We start from the raw sequence: 25,234 nt of genomic DNA, 5'->3' as shown, positions 1-25,234 counted from the left end.
TAACCACTGTCCTCACTCCATGCAAATCACGGTACCCGCATTATCAAAAGATTGCATACGCGGTATTCATGGCATCCCGGAAGCTACGACACTACTTTCAAGAGTGTTCCATAACAGTAGCCTCGGAAGTACCACTCAACGATATTATCAACAACTGCGATGCAACGGGCCGGATTGCAAAATGGGCCATCGAGCTTCTCCCGTTCAATATAACCTATAAGCCACGGCGAGCTATTAAATCGCAAGTTTTGGCCGACTTCGTCGCAGAATGGACGGAGGCCGAGCTCCCTAAAGAGTACGACACATATTCAAACTGGATTATGCATTTCGACGGCTCCAAAATGTTGGCCGGACTGGGGGCTGGCGTCGTCCTGACATCCCCCACAAGAGACACAGTCCAATATGTGCTCTAGATCATGTACACGGATTCCAACAATGCAACCGAATATGAGGCCCTCCTACATGGTCTCCGGATAGCAGTATCCATGGGTATCCAACGCCTAGAGGTACGCGGGGATTCGAACCTCACGATATTCCAAATAAATGGAGACTTCGACGCCAAGGACCCAAAAATGGCAGCTTACCGCAACGCCGTCCTAAAAATGTTAGCTCGGTTCAAAGGGCTGGAGTTTCACCATATAGCCCGAGAAAACAATCAAGTAGCGGACGTCCTGGCATGCATTGGAGCAAAACGCGATGCAGTCCCCCCCAACATCTTTTTGGAAAGATTGTTCAAGCCATCCGTAGCATGGGAGGGGGAACCCGCAAATAACAGCCTGGACCCAGCCGCACCACTCGACGCCGAACCATCTGACACAATTGGAGGCTCTGCCAATGAAATTACACCTTCAGCCCACGTAATAATGGCGGTTATCGCCCCGTGGACAGAACCATTCCTAGCCTACCTTACTAGGCAGGAACTCCCGGAGGACCAAAACGAGGCCCGCTGCATAGTGCGGCAATCTAAAGCCTATAGAGTCCATGAGGGAGAGCTTTATAAGAAAAGCACTACCAGAGTCCTTCAAAGGTGCATCTCCGAAGAGGAAGGGCGGAACCTTCTGGCTAAAATTCATGCCGGACTCGGTGGTCACCACGCTGCTGCTCGGTCCCTTGTTAGCAAGGCTTTCCGTACAGGCTTTTATTGGCCGACGGCCCGAGCAGACGCTCAGGACCTAGTCCAACGATGCGCTGGTTGCCAACTTTTTGCCAACCAAAGCCATATGCCACCCACCGCACTCCAAACTATACCCATCACCTGGCCTTTTGCGGTCTGGGGGCTTGACATGGTTGGACCCCTTAAAGGTGGGACCGATAGGAAAAAATACTTACTAGTCATGGTGGATAAATTCACCAAATGGATAGAAGCCAAGCCTGTTAAAATGGCCGAATCCGGACCTGTGATAGACTTTATATCCGGGGTTGTACACCGTTATGGCGTCCCCCACAACATCATAACCGATAACGGTACAAACTTTACCGCCGACGAGGTAAAACTCTGGTGCAAAAACATGGGCATCAAGCTCGATTATGCTTCCGTCTATCACCCACAAACCAACGGCCAGGTTGAACGTGCAAATGGTCTTATCATGAGCGGCATTAAACCCAGACTGGTGCGGTCCCTCAAGGAATCTAACACGCACTGGGTAGAGGAGCTCGACTCCGTGCTATGGGGGCTGCAAACCACGCCAAATCGCACCAACGGATACACACCATTTTTTATGGTGTACGGCGCAGAGGCAATTCTGCCCTGCGACATAGTTCATGACTCACCTAGAGTGCGCATGTATGAAGAAAGAGAAGCCGAGCTCGATCGGCAGGACAACTTGGACGCCTTGGAGGAGGAGAGTGACGTGGAAAAAGCCCGTTCCGCATTTTATCGACAGCAGGCCCGACGATATCAAAGCAGAGAAGTACGGGCCAAAAATTACAATGTTGGCGAACTAGTTCTACGCCTGCCGGATAAGAAATAGGACAAACTCAAGCCCAAGTGGGAAGGTCCATTCATAATCGACCAAGCCCTGACTGGTGGGGCGTACCGCCTGCGAGATGCGTCAGATAACCGACTCGAGCCGAACCCGTGGAGCGCCACCCGTCTTCGAAGATTCTATGCCTAGCGCCGGACTCTGTGTTCGTCTCCTTCCTCTGTCCATTTTTTGCATTTTTCTGTCTTACATTTCTCTCCTTCCCCTCTTTTCTTTTATAGCCCTTAAAGGCTCATCTAGTGACGCGCCACTCGCGCTCATTAAACATGGGGGCTTCTTTAACAGAAGCTTATTTATACGGGCTTCACGCCCAACACATGCGTCAAACTTCCGCATGTACCTTTTTCTTCACCATTATATGCATCGATATGACTTAAGTTTTGGCCAAGCTGGGTTGCCTGGCTCCTGTGCTTACCCCTACGTTCCCGATTGTTCGGCTAGGCGGTAAAGGGAGCACCTCTGCGATTGTTACTGCCGGGTCAGCCAGATGTGTACCTCAGACTGGGTGAAGCCGAAAGCTAGCGTTCTTAAGGGAATATTCGGTCGGTGAAATAAAAGATGATCTTTTTACTCATTTTATGCGCCCCCAGATGCTTTTTTTCTGCGTCTTTTCATGCAGTCCAGACATGCACTTTAGGGCATGCTTCCCAGCGAAAGGAACCCCTAACGGAACTATTCTCTCTGGAAGATGTTTCTTACTAACCATGTAATATAACATAACTAGTTGGGCACTTGTCTGATAAAGCACTAATGACCCCTACGCCTAGTCTCCATGCATGCCCCGGTTCTTATATAACCGAGAGGGTATTCGGACACACTCCGGACCGTCAGGTCCCGAGGTTGAAGCGAAAAGGTCGGCAACGACAAACGATCTGCAATCCGGCTAGAAGGCATTACACATGTCAATTCAAAATTACATAGTCATTTTGACTGATTGTATTTCTCTCCTATACCATCTAACAGGCTGTCTAATTTACAGTCTTGCTGGGAATACTTCGCGGCCAACTCTACTTGGCCGTATACTAAGCTCACAGGGATCTCCTTCCTGTCAGGCCCCACTGGCCCGACCTCGGCCATGTGGTTTGGGTCAGACTTCGTAAAACGGGTCTTCACCATGGCCCAGGCCTTCCTAGCGCCTGGTCGGCAGGCCGATATCTTCCACAACCAGAAGCGCCGCTGAGCTCCCTTCAGCTTCTCCGCAAGCTCTCCAAGGCCCTCGGGCACGGAGTGGGCAGGCCATAAGGCTTGGGCAATACCCCGCATCGCCTGCCAAATTCGCTCATGCAGTTGCATGAGTTCGGGAAGAAGGTCACCCGTAGAACCGGGCATCTCCTCTGCAGGACGACCTGTGAGCATACCTACAGACATTACTCTGTTAGTCGACTTCCTCACCGAACTTTTTTTTCGAAGTTCGTTCAAGCACTTACTAAAAATGCCGCGTCGAAGCCGCTGATTCTCCTTCGTGGAGTCCGACAGCTGGCCACGACCATCTTTAAGTTCGACGTCCAGCTTGGTGTTGGCATCCTGAAGGTCATTCTTCTCTCGCCTCACCTTTGTCAACGTACTCTCACCGGCCTTTAGCCGGCGTAAGAGTTGTTGCTTGTCCGGATCGAGTCCGGCGCCATCTGCAATATGATTTGTCAGATTTGCACCCACACCGCACAATACTAATCTTTTGAAGTGTATCTTACCTGAGGGGGTCTCTTTGGGCTCCCCTGCTGCGGCTAGTGCGGCCTCTAGTTGGGCCTTGCACTTTTCCAGCTCCTGGGACAGTACGGTATTCTTCTCTGTAAGAACCTACATATTAAATGATCCTTAAATCAGTTGCTCTAACTGCTTCAAGTCTCGGGGGCTACTGGCATATATATGTTTAACAAAAATTTTCTTACCTGTATGTCTTTTAGATACTGCTCCGTGGCTCTGGCCAAACCATTTTGAGCGGCACGGAGGTACGCATCTCCCGAATTAAAGGCATCTAAAGCCTCTTGGGAGAAACAAGCGTCGCGTAGAACTGTCTGGCGACGCCTGTGGTTCATGGCACTCTCCACTTTAGAATTTGTGGCAGACAGCCTGTCCGCATCCTCTGTCGGAGGAGCGTCCGGTGCGTGCCTTGTGCCCGCCTCCGCTTCCTGGCCAGACGTTGGAGCCTGGCTGGTGGAGGCGCGATTGGCAACCTCTCCGGATGTAGTCCGGCGAGGTCTCTTCGTTCTGAAGATAGCACGAACGTCAATATGCCCTGATAGAATAACACCAGGGAAACAGAGGGTGCGCTATACCTTTGCGCCGGCATCTCAGTCCGGACTGCATTCCTTTTTGTCCCACGGGGCCCTGCAGCCCCTCGTTGGCTAGCCGCCGCAGGTTCGGCCTCCTGCCTCAGAAATCTCCCCTGCAAAACATGGTTGTCGTCAGAAATACCGGAATACGTGAGAGTGGAATCTCTCTCAAGGGAATGAGACTCCGGTTTCTGTCACCTGGGAGGCCAGGATTAACCCTGGGTAATCAGCCGTGATGGCTACCAAGGTATTGTCCTTGCTTAGCTGATAGAACACCCCGTCAATAAACTCCACCGATATGTCCGGATCCTCTTAGGAGTCCGGATCAAGGGACCGTTCTGGGTCCTCGGGCTGTGGAGGGCGGCTGTTTATATCCTTTACCTCCTGTCGCAGTTCCTGCACTGAAGTTGTTAGACTACATATCTAACCATGGGAGTATAAAACAAACGGGCAAGCGCAATTGTTCACTTACCCAACTTGGAGGATCGTACATAGTATATCCGGCCTGCGGGTTGGCGCGGAGGAATTCCTCCTCTTCTCCCTTGTACAAAGAGGATAAGATCTTTACTAGAGCGGCAGCTGAGGCCGGCCCCTTACGATCGTAACGGGTGGCGTCATCCTCCCCGTTGAAATCCCACATGTGGTGGCCTCTATATTGAAGCGGCTGCGCCCCCGCATAATGCATGCGGCCATGACTCCAATCATGGTTAGTCCGGAATGAGCCAACAGTCTTATCCGGCCCATCAGGTAAAGGACGTCTCTGTCGCTTTCTCTCTGAGAGCTCCGCGGACGCCAGCTCAAGCATTTCTTCAATGGAGCACTGTTGCATTCAGGGAGACCAACCCGGATAGGGTTCGGTAGCGGGACGTCATCTATGTAAAACCATTCCGAAGGCCAGTCCTCAGACGCCTTCTTTGGGGTTCCGGATAGGTATCCGGTCTCGACGATGCGCCATACTTCGGCTCCACCCACTTGGTATATGGATCCCTCTTGAGAACGGGGCACCAGGCAGAATAACCTCTTCCACGGCGCGAAATGAGCCTCAACGCCTAAAAATAGCTCGCGAAGGGCGACGAAACCCGCAATATGCAATACGGAGGCGGGCGTGAGATTGTGCAGCTAGAGGCCGTAGAACTCCAGAAGCCCGCGGAGAAATGGATGAATTGGAAATCCCAGTCCCCTTATTAGATAGGGGACAAGGCACACCCGCTCTCCTTTAGAAGGATTGGGGGTGCTCTCCGCTTGTTTTACGCCATTGTAGGTGGCGAGACCAGCTCGGACCGGGACCATATATGCCTGAGGGAGAAATCCCTTGGCCTGAAGCGACACTAACTCGCTATGCGGGATGGTGCAACTCTCCCAGTCCCCGGGTTTGTGACCGGAGGGGCGAGGGGAGGAGCTGCGACGGCTGGTCATGTTGGAATGGACCTTTGCTGGAAGTGCTCTGATGATAACTCATGGAAAGGAGAAGATGTGGTTCGGACATGAATTCCCATCCCGTTAAATAGGCGGCTCGTTTATACGGCTAGGGGTGTGGATGTAAAAACGCCCTGGCTTTTCGCATTCGTTTGACACGTGGAAGACGGCCATTATTGGGCGTGGAAGCCGAGGAGGACTACATTACAAAAATCGGACATTATTCCTACAGGTACACAAGATTTGAAGAAGAACCCGCCTTGCAATGCCGAACAATCTGCGCGCCGGACTCGTCATCATTGAAGCCTGGTTCGAGGGCTACTGAGGGAGTCCTGGATTAGGGGGTGTTCGGGTGGCTGGACTATACCTTCAGCCGGAGTCCAGGACTATGAAGATACAAGATTGAAGACTTCGTCCCGTGTCTGTATGGGACTTTCCTTGGCGTGGAAGGCAAGCTTGGCGATGCGGATATTCAAGATCTCCTACCATTGTAACCAACTCTATGTAACCCTAACCCTATCCGGTGTCTATATAAACCGGAGGGTTGTAATCCGTAGGCAATCAACTCCATATACAACAATCATACCATAGACTAGCTTCTAGGGTTTAGCCTCCTTGATCTCGTGGTAGATCTACTCTTGTACTACCCATATCATCAATATTAATCAAGCAGGACGTAGGGTTTTATCTCCATCAAGAGGGCCCGAACCTGGGTAAAACATCGTGTTCCCTGCCTCCTATTACCATCCGGCCTAGACACACAGTTCGGGACCCCCTACCCGAGATCCGCCGGTTTTGACACCGACAGTCCCTAAGTATCCTAGACACCTTAGGAGACTCAAATCACTCCTCAAGCAACCACTAATGCAATGGGGAACAAAATTGGTTAGGTTGTGGAAGTTGGTGGTGGTTATGCGGAGGTTGTGGTGGAAGCCCTAGGCAAAGATGCCAAAGTTCCAGATATTTGATGGAGTCAAATGGTGTTGGTAGTATTTTTGTGGGAAGGGGGATGTCAAGAGCTTTTCAACGAGCTAAAGAACACGAAAATCGGACTCCGGGTGAATTAGTTATGGACAAAACGGTGAAACGGGGAAGGCTGAAGTTAGAGGGGCCGGACATCCGGGTTCTGGACACCTGATGTCCAGAACCGAGCAGATTTGGTGCTCTAGGAGCCGGATGGCCGGCCCGATGGCCCGGATGTCCGGCCCGAGGCCTGGATGTCCGGCCCGACGATTCAAGATCTCGTTTGCGGCGGAAATTTTCGAATTGGGGGCGTAATTTGATGATTCCAAGGACAAAATTTGATGGATTTCGTGGATGGAAAGTGGGGATACGCTAGATCCACTCGAAACCAAGAAAATCCATGGATCAAATCCAACAAAACTTCGTCAAACCAACAAATCACAAAAAAATTGGGGCTATTTTTGGTGGGGATTTTCGAAATTGGGACAAAATCAACAAAATTAGGCTAGAAAACAAAGAGGGGAGGCTCCGAAATCGTGATCAACGTGGCTCATGATACCAAGATGATGTAGGGTAGAACCCCAGTGGCCCGATCTTTCACGAAAGGAGCGGATCCCGCGATGAACACGAAGAACACGAGGGGGAAAACAAGGGGAACACAAGAAAACACTCAAACCAACAAGAATGACCACACATGCGCTAGATCCATGAACACAAAGAGAGATACAAGATCCAAAGTCAACAATGGACGATACAAGAGGTACCGGTCTTCTCCGTGAGGAGGTCTTGAGGGTGCCACCAAGAGGGGGTCTTGATGATCTTCTCCGCAAGGAGGTCTTGAATCCAAGGTGGATCTTCTCCGAAGAGGGGCCGCGGTCTCTCTCAAGGAGTAGATCCGATATGGATGAGCGAAACTCTATCTCATAAATGAGCTAACACAACGCTAACTCTAACTAGAAGGAGGTGGGGGAGTATATATAGTCTAAACCACGAAGGGGTAAGTGGGAAAGAGGGATACATGGGCCCTTGGCCCGTTCACACTACTAGGAAAAAGGCTACTAGCAGCGCGGGTAAAATGGCTACTTGCAGCGCGGGTACCTGCGCTACTAGTATCGCGCTACAGCTAATAGTTAGTAGTAGAGTGGGTGAAACCCGCGCTACTACTAACTTTGTTAGTAGTAGCGTGTGCCACCCACGCTACTGCTATTACAGACCTGCGCTACTACTAATGAAGTAGTAGTAGCATGCCTATAATACCAGTGCTACTAGTATCCTAAATACTAGTAGGGAACTTTTTTCCCAATGCTACTAGTAACAAATTAGGAATTAAAAAAAATAAAAATAGATGCAGTATTCATGAATGGAGATCAGAGACACGTCCAGTGCAAAATAAATTTCAGATAACCATCTTAACACTTGCAGTGTTCATGGATGCAACATTGAACATCTCAACTCGAAGAGATCACGAGGACGCACACAACCATCATCAAAAGGTTGGTACCTTCCCTAGCATTTCACCACCAACCTAACCAGACCACTTCTCTAGATGTATCTACAAAGCGTCAAGGTCCTTCACCTTGAGGAACTACGGACGGTGGCGTCGTCTTCCACCTCGTGACCTCCGGACGATGGCGTCGAGGTCCTCCACCCCGGGGTCCTCCTGTGCCGCAATCACCTAGACGATAATCTATATGACGCAGTTGCGAGGCTTCACGGTGAAGTCTGCCTCCGAGTAGTTGAAGAGCACGAGTCCCATCGGGCCGCAGTAGTCCTCGTCGATCACCCTGCACCCAGTCGAGAAAGTGAAAACTTGTTAGTTCGCGTCCTCATGCAGATCCAGTAGGGTATTTTCTTCAATTATCTGTCTCTTTTAGTCTATTATGAATCTTCAAAATGGAAAAACAGCTACTAAATGCATACCCTAGCTATACATGTTCATGCTATCTTCTTGTTTTGGTTTATTCAAGAAATACTAGTGTATTTGAGCTACATATGCTTGAAATATTTGACAGTTAACATCTGTTCAAAATTTATCATTTCATGGATAGGGAAATCGACAACAAAGGACATCAGAAAATTGATTCCCATTGCTCTTCAAAACAGGGAATAGGCGAAGTCTATTTTTAATTTTGATATTCCATGCCGACTTCAAGTATATATGCTAGCATGTAATCTTTGAACGTGGATCAAAATGAGATTTCAGGCTTTGTCGGCCTTACCATGATCAGTACTAAATTCTCTAGGCTGCTCAAACTTTCCCTGTAGGGACTAGGGAGCATTTCTTTCACCGAGTAACTCATTCTTAAGTTTGGGAAGAAACATGCATCCCTTCAGATAGTTATCCATATCCTGAAGAAAAAACAGTATACATTTACAGTGACTCACAATATATCATCAAATACTGCTCAGGTTTACTTCTAAGAATAATTGTTAAAGATCATCCAATGTTTTCTTACGATCTTCGACTCTGTGAAGTAGAAGCAAAAACTGAAAGCTAAACACACACTAAAATTACCTTCATAAAATTCTTCAGATAGCGCATGAGCGATAGACAAAAAATACATACTTCAGATAGCAAGGAGCAGGCCAACATGAAACAACATAAGTTTTTTAGCAGCGGCGACAAGTAACTACGGAGACATTGCAGGTGAAGAGATGAAATATGGATACCCTTCGTCCCCGATGAGCAGACTTTGTTGACAGTGGTGCAGGGTACGGTGTTGGGCAAGCGACGCGGAGAGAGGCCTGCCTGGCCGGGGTCTAGCTAAGCTTTGCACCGAGGATGTTGCCCATGGACACCTCCTGCACCAGCGCCGGGGTCGACGTTAGCTCTCCAGAGAGCACCATTTTAAATCGGGCGGCAGAGCATCACTGACTGGGTGCTCGGATCCAACTACCATCTACTTTGACCATCCGAACCACATGTGACAACAAGACTCATCCGATCTCTTGTCCTCTACTCAATGTCATGAGATATTAAGATCCAATGTTATTTGTCCAGGTCTGCTACCATCTACTTATACTAATCAAAAGGAAAACCAATCCACTTACGCCCAGTCTGTCAGGACTAAACTTGTACTCCTAACAGTGGGGCTGTAATATTTCCACAAGCGTAGATGCGCGACGCACAAACAATAAAAATATACTTGAGAAGCCAAAATCATAAGAGGCATGGTTTAATGCATATATTAAGAAATAAAAGGTAAAAAGGATAAATTTGCCCCTAGAGTTTGTTCGTTCATGGTTGATAAACATACATAAATGAATCTACACAATCCAATTCAACAACACAGTTCAGTGGTATGACGATAAGAGCAATGGCATGCTAGACTTAGTTTATTGATGCTGCTCCCACCCACATTCAGTTTGGCGAGCAATGGCATGTTAGACGAGCGTAAACAAAACACACTAGATGTTATATCGATGACGAGGGCAAAGGATAGATGGTCAACCAGGTCAAGAAGGCACTGAATAGTTCCATTAAGATGATAGTGTGTGCATTTTGAATTGGCTGCAATTTTTATGGGCAAATAAAAAACAGAGGAATTATAATTTCTGAATTCTGAATTGAAGGAGGTGGGAATCTAAAGTGGCCTTACGTCTGCGTAGGGACTGTCTAGTTCCCTGCTTTCATTTGTTCTTCCTTTTATTTTTAATAGATTTTCCCCTAGGATTAAAGCCTAGCTTTGACCAAATTCTCAATCTTAAACTCGGTCATCTGAAAATTCACTATAAACTAATCCGACAGAAAACTTCTCCTGTATCTGTTGCTACATATAGACATAGGTCAGTACCCAACCCAATCATCCAGGACCTAATCAACGCAGAACCTGAAACAAATCCAACTAGGCTCAGGGGGTGGCCGTTAAGCCACACGACCTGAACACCAGGAACTAGATATATACTAGGCCATATCAAGAACGGGGGGCCTGGCCATGTCCGAGCATGAATCCCGGATGGATGACGGATGATTGAGGTGAGGGAGTCGAGCACGTACGCATGTAGGAGGCGGGGAGTGAGCTCCGGACGGATCATGGACGATCCCCGCTCGCAGGAAAGAAAGCTAGCGGCGGCGGCAGAGGAGAGGGGAGGAGGAAAGCCAGCGGCGGGGATGGATCACTAACCAAGCACCGCCCTACCCCTCCTCCGCCGCTCCGGCGCCACGGCCACGCGCACGCGGCTACAGCGGGAGCTGTGGGGGAGCGGCGAGGAGGCGACAGTCCGCGCGAGGGAGGCGGCAGCGGTGGCTTCCATGGGGATCAGAGCGGAGGAAGGCGGGAGCTTGGGGGAGTGTTGCGCGCGGCCGGTGCTCGCCAGAACTGGCCGACGTGGGTGGTGGCGGCGGCGAGGAGATCGTGGGGAGAGGAGCCGAGCCGGGTGGGGTGGACCGAGGTGAGTTCGTGAGAGAGTTTTTTTAGGGATGAGAGAGAGAGTGGTGGGGTGGGAGTGGATCGTGCCGGGGTGGACATGCTTAGTAGTAGCGTGGGAGTCTACCTGCGCTACTACTACTTACTTAGTAGTAGCGCCGGTTTTACACCCCTCGCTACTACTATGGTCTATTCCAGGGGCATTGTTCGAGACAACTTAGTAGCACCGCGGGTTTATACCCCTCGCTACTACTATCAACTTAGTAGTAGCGCGGTTTTTATACCCCTCACTACTACTAATTAGCAGTAGCGCCCACTTTTAAACCGCGCTACTGATAAACTTCAGTGTATAAGGTTCTCCCTAGTGATCACTGTGCCCAGACAGGCGCCGGATGTCTGGGCTGGGGGCCGGATGTCCAGGGCTTCGCAACGAGTCGGATGTCCGGGCTGGGAGGCCGGATGTCTGGGCTGGCCTGGGTCTTCCAGATGCATTCGGTGATGTAGGGGCCGGATTTCCGGGCGAAGGGCCCGGATGTCCAAGGCTTCGGGAGGAGCCGGATGTCCGGGTGATGGGCGGATGTCCGGGCTGCGCTGGACCTTTGCAGTGCTCTCTGGATGGCCAATGCCAGATTTCCGGGGCTCGGGTCGGATGTCCGAACCGGGCCGGATGTCCGGCCGATGTAGCAGCTGGCCCTTCTTCCTTCTCCTTCCTTCACTTCCGTGCACGCTTGGCCTTGGTCCTTGGGCTCTCCATGGTCTCCTTGGGTGTACCTGAGTATGCACAAGGTCCGCGCTTGAAGTAGCATCCACGTCTTACATGTGGAAAAGGAAGATTGAGAAAGGAGCGAGTTCACCTTAGGTCCAAAGGCGTATGCTTGAGTGTACATGGGGATGATCGTAGGATGCTCCGCATCACATGATTAGTTTGTACACTCTACAGAGGTTTGCACACTTTTCCCCACAAGACTCGATCTCCTCCGTTGGATTTCTCGCACTACAAGGTGTTTGAGAAACGGATGACCGAGACATAGTCTATCAGAAGCAGTAACTCTAACCCCGGGTAGACCTTACCAACCTACATCCCCTACATCTGCTACTCTACCACTGGAAGAGTTCATGCAACTTACTCCACTATGCTAGAGCCCATAATAGCTTGTGGCTGCACACGGAAGTTTCAAGCATGAATAATCTTATGATTCCTTTGAGCCTGGGTGGCGGACCATAGGAGGATCACACGGTATAACCCCGGGATCTCCTAGGACAACACTGGTATAACCCCGGGTGCCCACAAGCAATCCACCCAGATGTGTATTAAAGTTGCCTCCTTAAGTTGAACCATTAAGTAACAATCTCACATCTATCATGGATACTCTCAAACCCAATCCACGTCTACGAGCATAGCATGGTAATATAAGCATAACGTAGAAGTAACTCCTAAGGGTTTGATAATAAACATGTAATAGGTTCTACCTCATCATCTACTTCCCAGACCCACATATTAAGAGATCCTACTCATGCAATGTGTGAGGGTTGAAACTAATGCATAAAAACTGGGTATGAAAGAGTATGATCAATGTGTTACTTGCCTTGCTGACGATCTGCAAATCCTAAAGACTCATAGTAGCACGCTTCGCACTTCGAGTGTTCTATCTCAAACAAACATTAGCATACATAAGCAATCAAGCAAAGATGCACCGGGAAAACTTCAAATAAAAGATCTAACCAGAAAGTTCAACTGAATAACTCTGGTTTGCAAAAAGAATCAAATCAAACGGAGCAAAGAAACTCAAACTACGAAAAAACAAGATCCGATTACTAATCTGGACTAAAGTCAAATTTTACAGTATCAAAATCTTGTTCAAGTTGGTTAAACAGAAAGAGGGCTTCGAGACGAAGATCTAGGTGCTTGTTTCACCCGATTTGGATAAACAAGCGAAAAGATATACTAGACCGAAGATTTGGGCAGAAATCGCGTTCGAAAATAATCGTGGAAAAACCCTGGAAAATAAAACGAGACGAACAGGCTAACGAACGAACGTTCGCTGTCTGCGGCAAACGGAAGAACGACGTTCGTTAAAACGAACGTACGGACGAACATCCGCTATTTAACTAAACCAAAGAAAAAAACCCGAATAAAACCGATCTAGGGTTTTGAAAAAAACCCGGTGGTTTTTCCCGAGAAAACCAGGCGGCGGCGGCGGCGACTACCTAGGCGGTGTGGTCGGCGGCGGCGGGGCGGACGGCGGCGGCGCGGCAGCACTAGGGTTTCGAGCGCGGTGCTGGCGGCGGCGGTTCGAGCTGGGCCTCGGGGTCGCGGGCTTTGGCTTATAAAGCCCCTGGCCGGAGGTCTCCGGCTCGGGTACGGCCCGGTAGGTCGGTGACTTTTTTTATAAATCCTGACGTGGAAAAATAAATAAAAGAAATACTAAATGGAGTCCAAAAATCCTGTAATAAATTTTCACGGTCCTCTAATAATATTGCAGACAAAGTGAACATTTATTTGGGCCTCTAATGCAATTTCGAAAAACGCGTATTTTTCCTAATTCAAATAAAATTGCAATAATATCCAAATAAAATAACTTATTTGATTTTAATATTTTTCCTCTAATAGTTCCTTTATTTTGGAGAAGTCATATTATCTCCTCTCATATATTTTAATTAGAAATATTTTCGGAGAGGAAAAATAATCAAAACCAAATGATCCTCTTTTCAAAATTTGAGAAAACTCAAATATGAAAATAACAAAATTCCCAACTCTCTCTGTGGGTCCTTGAGTTGCTTAGATTTCGAGGATTCGTGAAACGAAAATGTAGTAAAATATGATATGCATGAATGACCTATGTATAACATTCCAAATTGAAAATTTGGGATGTTACAAACCTACCCCCTTAAGATGAATCTCGCCCTCGAGATTCGGGTTGGCTAGAAAATAGGTGTGGGTGGTCTTTGCGTAGATAATCCTCTCGTTCCCAAGTGGTTTCATCCTCAGTATGGTGACTCCACTGGACTTTGCAAAACTTTATAACCTTGCTGCGAGTAACTCGGATGGCAAACTCGAGAATCTTGACTGGTTTCTCCTCATAAGTCAGATCACTATCCAACTGAATTGCTTCCAGGGGAACGGTATCTCTCAAAGGGATATCGGCCATCTCTGCATGGCACTTCTTCAACTGGGAAACGTGAAACACATCATGAACTCCTGACAGTCGTTCGGGTAACTCCAACTTGTAGGCTACCTCTCCCATACGTTCCAAAACTCGGTATGGTCCTACAAATCTCGGAGCTAACTTTCCCTTGACTCCAAATCGCTTAACTCCTCGGAGCGGTGACACACGGAGATATGTTCTGTCTCCGATTTCATAGACTACCTCCTTGCGCTTTGAGTCTGCATAACTCTTCTGTCTGGACTGAGCTACCTTCAGTCTATCTCGAATCAGTTTAACCTTCTCTTCGGACTCCTTTATCAAATCTGGTCCAAACAACTGACGGTCTCTAACTTCATCCCACATTAACGGTGTCCTGCACCTTCGTCCATACAGGGCTTCAAATGGTGCCATCTTCAAACTGGCCTGATAACTATTGTTGTATGAGAACTCCGTGTAGGGCAAGTTGTCATCCCAACTAGATCCATAATCTAACGCATAGGCTCTCAACATGTCCTCGAGAATCTGGTTGACTCTCTCGGTCTATCCATCTGTCTGTGGATGGAAGGCTGTACTGAACTCTAGCCTGGTTCCCAAAGTCTGATGCAGCTAGTGCCAAAACTTTGAAGTAAAATGCGTTCCTCTATCTGATACGATGGTCCTTGGAACTCCATGCAGACATACGATCCTGGTCATATATATCTTGGCCAACTTCGCACTGGTATAAGTGGTCTTCACGGGGATAAAGTGAGCTACTTTGGTCAAGCGGTCCACTACTACCCAGATAGAATCATATCCCAATCAGGTCCCGGGTAATTTGGTGATAAAATCCATGCCAAGCTTATCCCACTTCCATTTGGGTATCGGCATAGGCTGCAGTAATCCTGTTGGCTTCTGATGTTCTGCCTTCACTCTCTGACATACATCACATATGGCTACATACTCGGCAATATCCTTCTTCATACCAGTCCACTAGAAACGTTCCTTCAAATCCAAATACATCTTGGTGTTTCCGGGGTGTATCGAGTATGGCGAGTCATGAGCTTCCCGAAGTATCAACATCCTGATCCCTGCATTATTGGGCACATAAACTCGGTCCTCAAACCACAAGGTGTCGTGCTCATCCTCACGAAAACCTTTGGCCTTACCTTCACTCATATTCTCCTTTATTTCAGCAATTTCCTTGTCATCCTTCTGAGCTTCTCGGATCTTTCCCAACAATGTAGATTGAACTTGAATCGCTGCAACAAAACCTCTAGGAACAATCTCCAAACAAAGCTCCCTGAGATCTTCTGCTAACTCCTTTGGCAAACCTCCTGTTACTAAGGTACTGTCATAACTCTTGCGGCTCAAAGCGTCTACTATGACATTGGCCTTGCCTGGATGATAGTGCAACTTCATATCATAATACTTTATGAGATCCAACCATCTCCTTTGCCTGAGATTTAACTCCTTCTGTGTGAAAATGTACTTCAATCTCTTATGATCCGTGTACACATCACAATGGTTTCCAATAAGAAAATGTCTCCAGGTTTTGAGTGCATGCACTACAGCTGTTAACTCCAAATCATGTGTGGCATAATTCAACTCATGCGGTCGAAGTTGTCGTGAGGCATATGAAACAACTCTTCCATCTTGCATAAGTACACCTCCAAGTCCTAAGCGAGATGCGTCGCAATACACTTGGAAATCCTTGCGTATATCTGGCAGAATCAGCACTAGGGCCGTAGTCAAACGTTTCTTCAACTCCTGAAAACTTGCCTCACATTCATCCGTCCATTTGAACTTAGTGTCCTTCTTTAACAACTCCGTCATGGGCTTCGCAATCCTCGAGAAATTCTCAATAAATCTCCGATAATATCTCATGAGTCCCAGAAAACTACGGATCACTCCCACCGAGGTGGGTGCCAACCACTCAGTGACTGACTTAACCTTGGTTGGGTCTACTGCTATACCTTCTCCGGATATAACATGTCCAAGGAATCCAACTTCCTTCAGCCAAAACTCACACTTGCTGAACTTGGCATACAACTGATGTTCCCTGAGTTTCTCGAGAACTAAACGCAAATGCTCCTTGTGTTCCTCTTCATTCTTCGAGTATACCAGAATATCATCAATAAACACCACAACAAACTTATCCAAGAACTCCATGAATACCTTATTCATCATGCTCATGAAATAGGCAGGGGCATTAGTCAATCCAAATGACATAACCATGTACTCATATAGCCCGTACCTTGTGGTGAAGGCTGTCTTAGGTATATCCTGTTCTCAGGTTTTTAGCTGGTGATATCCCGATTGCAGGTCGATCTTCGAAAACACTTTAGCTCCTTGCAACTGATCAAACAAATCATTGATCATCGGCAGTGGGTACTTGTTCTTGATCGTCACTTCATTCAATGCCCGATAATCAACAACCATTCTCAGAGACTTATCTTTCTTCTCAACCAAGAGCACTGGGGCTCCCCATGGTGATGAACTTCGTCGAATGTAACCTTTCTCCAATAACTCCTTGATCTGCTTCTTAATCTCCTCCAGATCATTCGCGGGCATCTGGTACGGTCTCTTTGATATCGGTCCGGTGCCTGGCAATAACTCTATCAAAAACTCAATGTCTCGACGTGGGGGCATGCGTGGTAATTCCTCTGGAAATACATCCGGGTAATCCTTCACTACAGGCCTTCTTCCTGAACAACTCCTGTGAGAGAATTTAGGTGAGTACTCTTAGGAGTATGTCTGGATACATACTTAATCCTTTTCCCTCCGGGATGGTGAGTAGAATTGACCTACTGGCGCAATCAATGTTTCCTCCATACTTCGATAATCAATCCATCCCTAGTATCACATCCAATCCTTGGGATTCCAAAATTATTAGGTCTGAGGGGAAAACATGGCTGCCAATGGTTAAAGGTATCCGGTCGCACCATCGGCTGTCCATATACTCTGCACCCGGTGAGCTCACTAGCAAGGGTGTCCTAAGGGCTAAGGAGAGTAAATTAAACTTGTCCACAAATCCCCTTGAAATTTATGAATGCAATGCACCAGTATCAAAAAGAACAAGAGCGGTAAATGACTTACCAAAAACTTACCAATAACCGCATCTGGTTGCTCTTCAACCTCCTCCACATTCACGTGGTTCACTTGTCCCCTATTGAAAGGGTTGGGCTTCTTCCTCCAGCTTCCATTCCCATGGCCATTCTTAAACTCTGGACAATCATTGGCGTAGTGCCCGTTCTCCCCACACTTGAAACAGGTAACGTGACTCTGGTCCTTCTTGGCGGGTGTGGCTGGGTTAGAGCGGTTCTGATTGCTGCTCGCTCCATTCCCATTCCCATTCTTTGGGCCATTGTGGTTATGAGAACTTCCTCCATTGTGAGTGTGGCCTCCATGGTTATGGGTGTATCCTCTCGAGTTTAGGGTAAAACGAGGCTTCTGCGATGTTCCTGTATTGTACCTTCCTTGTCCATACTTCCTCTTGCGACTCTCAATCTGCTGCTGCTTCCCTTCAATCATAAGAGCCTTATCTACCAACTCCTGGTAGTTGTTAAATGTTTCCACCATTAACTGCATGCTCATCTCATCATTCAGCCCTTCCATAAACTTATCCCGCTTCGCGGCATCTGTGGCCACATCATCTGGGGCATAGAGAGATAACTTACTAAACTCATCCACGTACTGAGCTACAGTACGATTCCCCTGGCGTAAGTTGCGAAACTCACGCTTCTTCAAGCTCATAGCTCCACTTGAGACATGGGCTGTGCGGAAGGCTTGCTAAAACTGCTCCCAAGTGACATTTGCTATAGGAAAAGTGGTTGTGTAATTCTCCCACCATGCGGCTGCGGGTCCATGCAATTGGTGTGCGGCAAAACGCACCTTCTCCGCATCTATGCAACCAGCGGTGGTTAACTCCCTTCCAATCCTGCGTAGCTAGTCATCCGCAACTATGGGCTCAGTGCTACTGGAAAACACTGACGGTTGTAACCTCAGAAAACGGGCTAAGTTGTTAACTGGAGGTGGCGGAGGGTTGTTGTTGTTGTTGTTGTTGTTGTTGTTGTTGTTGTTGTTGTTGTTGTTGTTGTTGTTGTTGTTGTTGTTGTTGTTGTTGTTGTTGTTGTTGTTGTTGTTGTTGTTGTTGTTGTTGTTGTTGTTGTTGTTGTTGTTGTTGTTGTTGTTGTTGTTGTTGTTGTTGTTACTGCATTAAGGCATTCTGCTGCTAGATCAACTGAGTGAGCTCCGGTGGGAAGACAAATCCGGGGTCACATCTCGAAGGCATCTGATGGGTTTAGAGGGAAGAGATTAGAATAGAATGAGGTCTAAGGAGAAAGCACTACCCATATGCACATGAGACAAACACAATCATATCATATCACTCAATCAATCAAGCAAGGGCATACAATCGATCTAACTATCGTTACAGTGCTCAGACTAGTCTATATACATGGGGGAACACTACTGATCATATGGTGGTCTACCAGAAATTTTGATCGGTGGAAGACTCCATGATATCCGCTCCAGCTTCGTCTTCAAAGTCATCATCACTACCATCAGGGTCGGAGCCGGTGTCGTCGATGATGATGTAGTCTTCAGAACGAATCTCCTTGGGTTCGTCGTCTTCTCCTCCTGGTGCGGGGTCTCCCATGAAAACTCTTAGCTTCCTCGTCAGGTCGTCATTCATCTCCACAAGTATCATCATTTCCTCCTAATATCCATCGCGTGTATACTTGAGTTCCTCTTCTAGCTATGTGATCCTGGTCATCGCCTTCTTCAGATCTATCATGGTTGTGCACATCTGGTTCTCCTGGCGACGTATGTGACGGTTTAAATCCTAGATGAATGATGCAATGGACCTATCCTTCCTGGTGCTGATCATCTCCCATTGCTCATCTCGGCGCCCACATATCTGGTAGATAGTGTCCTTAAGCTCCTTGTGGTAAACTTGGCCGATGCGTCCCATGGCGATGTGGGCTGCCATGCTCTTTTCTAGACTCCAGGTTGGTGCATCAAAGGAAAACTCTATGGGCTCAGTGACTGGCATGAATGTCCTTCCTGGAATTGAACTCGAATCATCTAATGTTCCTCTTCTGGTAGTGTGGCGGTGTAGGTCCTGGTGAAGCTTGGTATTCCGATGTTCAGGTACCTAGTGACTTCCTTCAAGTGTCGTCCAAACGGGTGTCTTCATCCAGCTGTGTAAACTTGTTCCTTGAGTCCGCCATCCTAAAGAGTATAAAATGGAGAGGAGTCAAAAATTAGTAGAGAAGAGTGATCTATGGCTCAGCTTAGTGGTCGTGTCCTACATTTAGCATGTGCTCTGATACCATCTTGTAGCAACCCGACCTCAGACGGTCAAGTCTCTGTGTTTCAGTGTCATCCCTAGATCGGTAATGCTGACACACATAGTACTCGAAGGATTTATAACAGAGTAGCAATCACACACTTATTACATCGAATGTCTCAAAAGAGAACTTATTACAATAAATATGGCTCAAGGCCATCTAAATAAGATAACAGCGGAAGACATGGAAGATAAAGTGAGTCCATCAACTCCAACGGCATAGCTGAGTGCATGACAAACGACCTATGGTGCCTTACTCATCGTCTGAAAAGTCTGCAACATAATATGTTGCAACCCGAAACGGGCCAGCACATGGAATATGCTGGCATAGTAACACAGTAGAGGAGAGAATAGATAAATGCTATCACTACATGCATATATGGCTGGTGGAGGCTCTATGGTTAGAATGTTTTTGCGAAAAGCCAATTTTTCCCTACAACAAATGAATATATTTTATGTAACTATCATGGTAGTTGAAACAACATTGAGAAAAGTAATTATCAACCCAAAAAATTAATTTTGAGTGACGAGATCCATAAGATAATTCAAGAACCGGATAACCAGGATGTCCATAACCCGGGACACGGCTAACCATGATTAGTTTGTACACTCTGCAGAGGTTTGCGCACTTTTCCCCATAATACTCGATCTCCTCCATTGGATTTCTCACACTACAAGGTGTTTGAGAAACGGATGACCGAGACACAGTCTTTCAGAAGCATTAACTCTAACCCCGGGTAGACCGTACACACCTACATCCCCTACATCTGCTAGTCTACCACTTGAAGAGGTCATGCAACTTACTCCACTATGCTAGAGCCCATAATAGCTTGTGGCTGCACACGGAAGTTTCAAGCATGAATAATCTTATGATTCCTTTGAGCCTGGGTGGCGGACCACAGGAGGATCACACGGTATAACCCCGGGATCTCCTAGGACAACACTGGTATAACCCCGGGTGCCCACAAGCAATCCACCCAGATGTGTATTAAAGTTGTCACCCTAAGTTGAACCATTAAGTAACAATCTCACATCTGTCATGGATACTCTCAAACCCAATCCACGTCTATGAGCATAGAATGGTATTATAAGCATAACTTAGAAGTAACTCCCAAGGGTTTGATAATAAACAGGTAATAGGTTCTACCTCATCATCTACTTCCCAGACCCACATATTAAGAGATCCTACTCATGCAATGTGTGAGGGTTGAAACTAATGCATAAAAACCGGGTATGAAAGAGTATGATGAATGTGTTACTTGCCTTGCTGACGATCTGCAAATCCTAAAGGCTCATAGTAGCACGCTTCGCACTCCGGGTGTTCTATCGCAAACAAACAATAGCATACATAAGCAATCAAGCAAAGATGCACAGGGAAAACTTCGAGTAAAAGATCTAACCAGAAAGTTCAACTGAAGAACCCCGGTTTGCAAAAAGAATCAAATGAAACGGAGCAACGAAACTCAAACTACGAAAGAAATAAGATCTGATTACTAATTTGGACTAAAGTCAAATTTGACAGTATCAAAATCTTGTTCAAGTTGGTTAAACAGAAAGAGGGCTTCGAGACGAATATCTAGGCGCTTGTTTCACCCGATTTGGATAAATGAGCGAAAAGATATACTAGACCGAAGATTTGGGCAGAAATCGTGATCGAAAATAATCGCGGAAAAACCCTGGAAAATAAAACGAGACGAACAGGCTAACAAACAAACGTTCGCTGTCTGCGGCTAACGGAAGAACGACGTTCGTTATAACGAACATACGAACGAACATCTGCTATTTAACTAAACCGAAGAAAAAAACCGAACAAAACCGAAAATAATAAAAACCGATCTAGGGTTTTGAAAAAAACCGGCCGTTTTTCCCGAGAAAACCGGGCGGCGGTGGCAGCGGCTACCTCGGTGGCGGGGGGGGGGGGCGATGGCGGCGCGACTCGGCGGCGCTAGGGTTTCGGGCACGGTGCTGGCGGCGGCGGCTCGAGCTGGGCCTCTGGGTCGGGGGCTTCGGCTTATTAAGCCCCTGGCCGGAGGTCTCCGGCTCGGGTACGGCCCGGTAGGTCGGTGACTTTTTTTTATTTTTTTATAAATCCTGACGTGGAAAAACAAATAAAAGAAATACTAAACGGAGTCCAGAAATCCTGAAATAAATTTTCACGGTCTTCTAATAATATTGCGGACAAAGTGAACATTTATTTGGGCCTCTAACGCAATTTTGGAAAACGCATATTTTTCCTAATTCAAATAAAATTACAATAAAATAACTTATTTGATTTTAATATTTTCCTCTAATATTTCCTTTATTTTGGGGAAGTCATATTATCTCTTCTCATATATTTTAATTAGAAATATTTTTGGAGAGGAAAAAAATCAAAACCAAATGATCCTCTTTTCAAAATTTGAGAAAACTCAAATATGAAAATAACGAAATTCCCAACTCTCTTCGTGGGTCCTTGAGTTGCTTAGAATTTCGAGGATTCGCGAAATGAAAATGCAGTAAAATATGGTATGCATGAATGACCTATGTATAACATTCCAAATTGAAAATTTGGGATGTTACAAGAACCCATGATCCAACAAGACAAACCACTTCCAAAAGGGTCATGTAAACCATGTTAATGTTGAGGAGGTCTACAATGACCTGATGCAGTGATTGGTAAGTTCTTGATCAATTCAATACCTTCACTTGTTCTTTTTTATACTGGTGCATTGCATTCATTTATTTCAAGGGTATTTGTTGATAAACATGGATTGCCAACCAAAACACTTAGTATTCCTATTAGAGTGAGTTCCCCAGGAGCTGAGATGATAGCAGGTGTTGGTTGTCATCAGTTGACCTTGTCTATTGGGAAGCATGAGTTTCCTACATATTTGATTATATTGAAATCACAAGGTCTGGATATTATTTTGGGCATGGATTGGTTGCAGTTATATAAAGGTTGTATTGATTGTGCCAGTCGATCTATTACTCTCAGTGCACCAGGAGGGAAGAGGATCAAATATGTATGTAAGTATAAGCGTAATCAGGTACAGGTGCACTCTCTCAAGGGGGTAGCCTGGATGAGGTGCCAGTCGCGAGGGATTATCCAGATGTGTTTCTAAGGAGTTGCGAGGTATGCCACCAGATAGAGATATTGAGTTTCTTATTGATTTAATACCAGGCACTGGACCTATTGCAAAGAGACCGTATGGAATGCCTCAAGTTGGAGGAATTGAAGAAGCAGATAAGAGAATTGCAGGCACAAGGATTTATTCGCCCAAGTTCATCACATTGGGAGCTCCAACTTTGTTTGTGGAGAAGAAGGATGGGACCTTGAGGATGTGTGTCGATTACCGTTCTCTGAATGAGGTAACCATTAAGAATAAGTATCCTTTTCCTATGATAAATGATCTATCTAACCAGTTGGAGGGAGCTACTGTATTTTCTAAGATTGACCTTCGTTCTGGTTATCATCAATTAAAGATTCATGAGCAAGATATTCCAGAGACTGTTTTTACTATGAGGTATGGGTGGTATGAATATAATGTTATGTCATTTGGATTGACTAACGCCCCTGCACACTTCATGAATATGATGAACAAGGTGTTTATGGATTTCTTGGATAAATTTGTGGTTGTTTTCATTGATGATATATTGGTGTTCTCCAAGAATAAGCAAGAGCATGAGGTGCATTTGTGTTTGGTATTGGAGAAATTGAGGGAACATCAGTTGTATGCCAAGTTCAGCAAATGTGAGTTTTGGCTAGATGAGGTAGCATTCCTTGGACATGTCATTGAAGGAAATATGCCCTAGAGGCAATAATAAAGTTGTTATTTATATTTCCATATATCATGATAAATGTTTATTATTCGTGCTAGAATTGTATTAACCGGAAACTTAGTACATGTGTGAATACATAGAAAAACAAAGTGTCCCTAGTATGCCTCTACTTGACTAGCTCATTAATCAAAGATGGTTAAGTTTCATAGCCATGGACATGTGTTGTCATTTGATGAACGGGATCACATCATTAGAGAATGATGTGATGGACAAGACCCATCTCTTAGTTTAGCATAATGATCGTTCAGTTTTATTGCTACTGCTTTCTTCAAAACTTATACATGTTCCTCTGACTATGAGATTATGCAACTCCCGAATACTAGAGGAACACCTTGTGTGCTATCAAACGTCACAACGTAACTAGGTGATTATAAAGATGCTCTATAGGTGTCTCCGATGGTGTTTGTTGAGTTGGCATAGATCGAGATTAGGATTTGTCACTTCGTGTATCGGAGAGGTATCTCTGGGCCCTCTCGGTAATGCGCATCACTATAAGCCTTGCAATCAATGTGACTAATGAGTTAGTTACGGGATGTTGCATTATGGAACAAGTAAAGAGACTTGCTGGTAACGAGATTGAACTAGGTATTGAGATACCGACGATCGAATCTCGGGCAAGTAACATACCGATGATAAAGGGAACAATGTATGTTGTTATGCGGTTTGACCGAAAAAGATCTCATAGAATATGTAGGAGCCAATATGAGCATCCAGGTTCCGCTATTGGTTATTGACCGGAGATGTGTCTCGGTCATATCTACATAGTTCTCGAACCCGTAGGGTCCACACGCTTAATGTTCTATGATGATTTGTATTATGAGTTATGTGATTTGATGACCGAAGTTTGTTCGGAGTCCGGATGAGAATGGGGACATGATGAGGAGTCTTGAAATGGTCGAGACGTAAAGATCGATATAACGGAAGCCTATATTCGGACATCGGAAAGGTTCCGAGTGATTCGGGTATTTTCGGAGTACCAGAGAGTTACGGGAATTTGTATTGGGCCTTAATGGGCCATATAGGAAAGGAGAGAAAGGCCTCAAGGGTGGCAGCGCCCCTTCCCCATGGACTAGTCTGAATTGGACTAGGGAAAGGGGGCACCCCTTCCTTCCTTCTCCTTCTCCCTTCCCTTTTTCCTATTCCATGTAAGAGGTGGAATCCTATTAGGACTAGGGAGTCCTAGTAGGACTCCACACTTTGGGCGCGCCCTATGAGGGCCGGCCTCCTCCTCACTCCATCCTTTATATATGTGGCCAGGGGGCACCCCATAGACACACAAGTTGATCATTGATCTCTTAGCCGTGTGCGGTGCCCCCTCCACCATAATCCACCTCGGTCATATCGTAGCGGTGCTTAGGCGAAGCCCTGTTCCGGTAGCATCATCATCACTGTCATCATGCCGTCGTGCTGACAAAGCTTTCCCTCGACACTCTGCTGGATCGTGAGTTCGTGGGACGTCACCGAGCTGAACGTGTGCTGATCGCGGAGGTGCCATACTTTCGGTACTAGGAACGATCGATCGTGAAGACGTATGACTACATCAACCGCGTTGTCATAACGCTTCCATTTACGGTCTACGAGGGTACGTAGACAATACTCTCCCCTCTCGTTGCTATGCATCACCATGATCTTGCGTGTGCGTAGGATTTTTTTTATATTACTGCGTTCCCCAATAGTGGCATCCGAGCCAGGTCTATGCGTAGATGTTATATGCACGAGTAGAACACAAAGGAGTTGTGGGCGTGGGTATATACATATTGCTTGCCGTCACTAGTTGATTGTTTATTCGGCGGTATTGTTGGATGAAGCGGCTCAGACCGACATTACACGTACGCTTACGCGAGATTGGTTCTACCGACGTGCTTCGCACACAGGTGGCTAGTGGGTGTCTGTTTCTCCAACTTTAGTTGAATCGGATTCAATGAACAGGGTTCTTTCC

Source organism: Triticum dicoccoides, chromosome 2A (assembly GCF_002162155.2).
Source record: "Triticum dicoccoides isolate Atlit2015 ecotype Zavitan chromosome 2A, WEW_v2.0, whole genome shotgun sequence".
In the NCBI taxonomy this organism is placed as follows: Eukaryota; Viridiplantae; Streptophyta; class Magnoliopsida; order Poales; family Poaceae; genus Triticum; species Triticum dicoccoides.
This window is presented reverse-complemented; position numbering follows the sequence as displayed.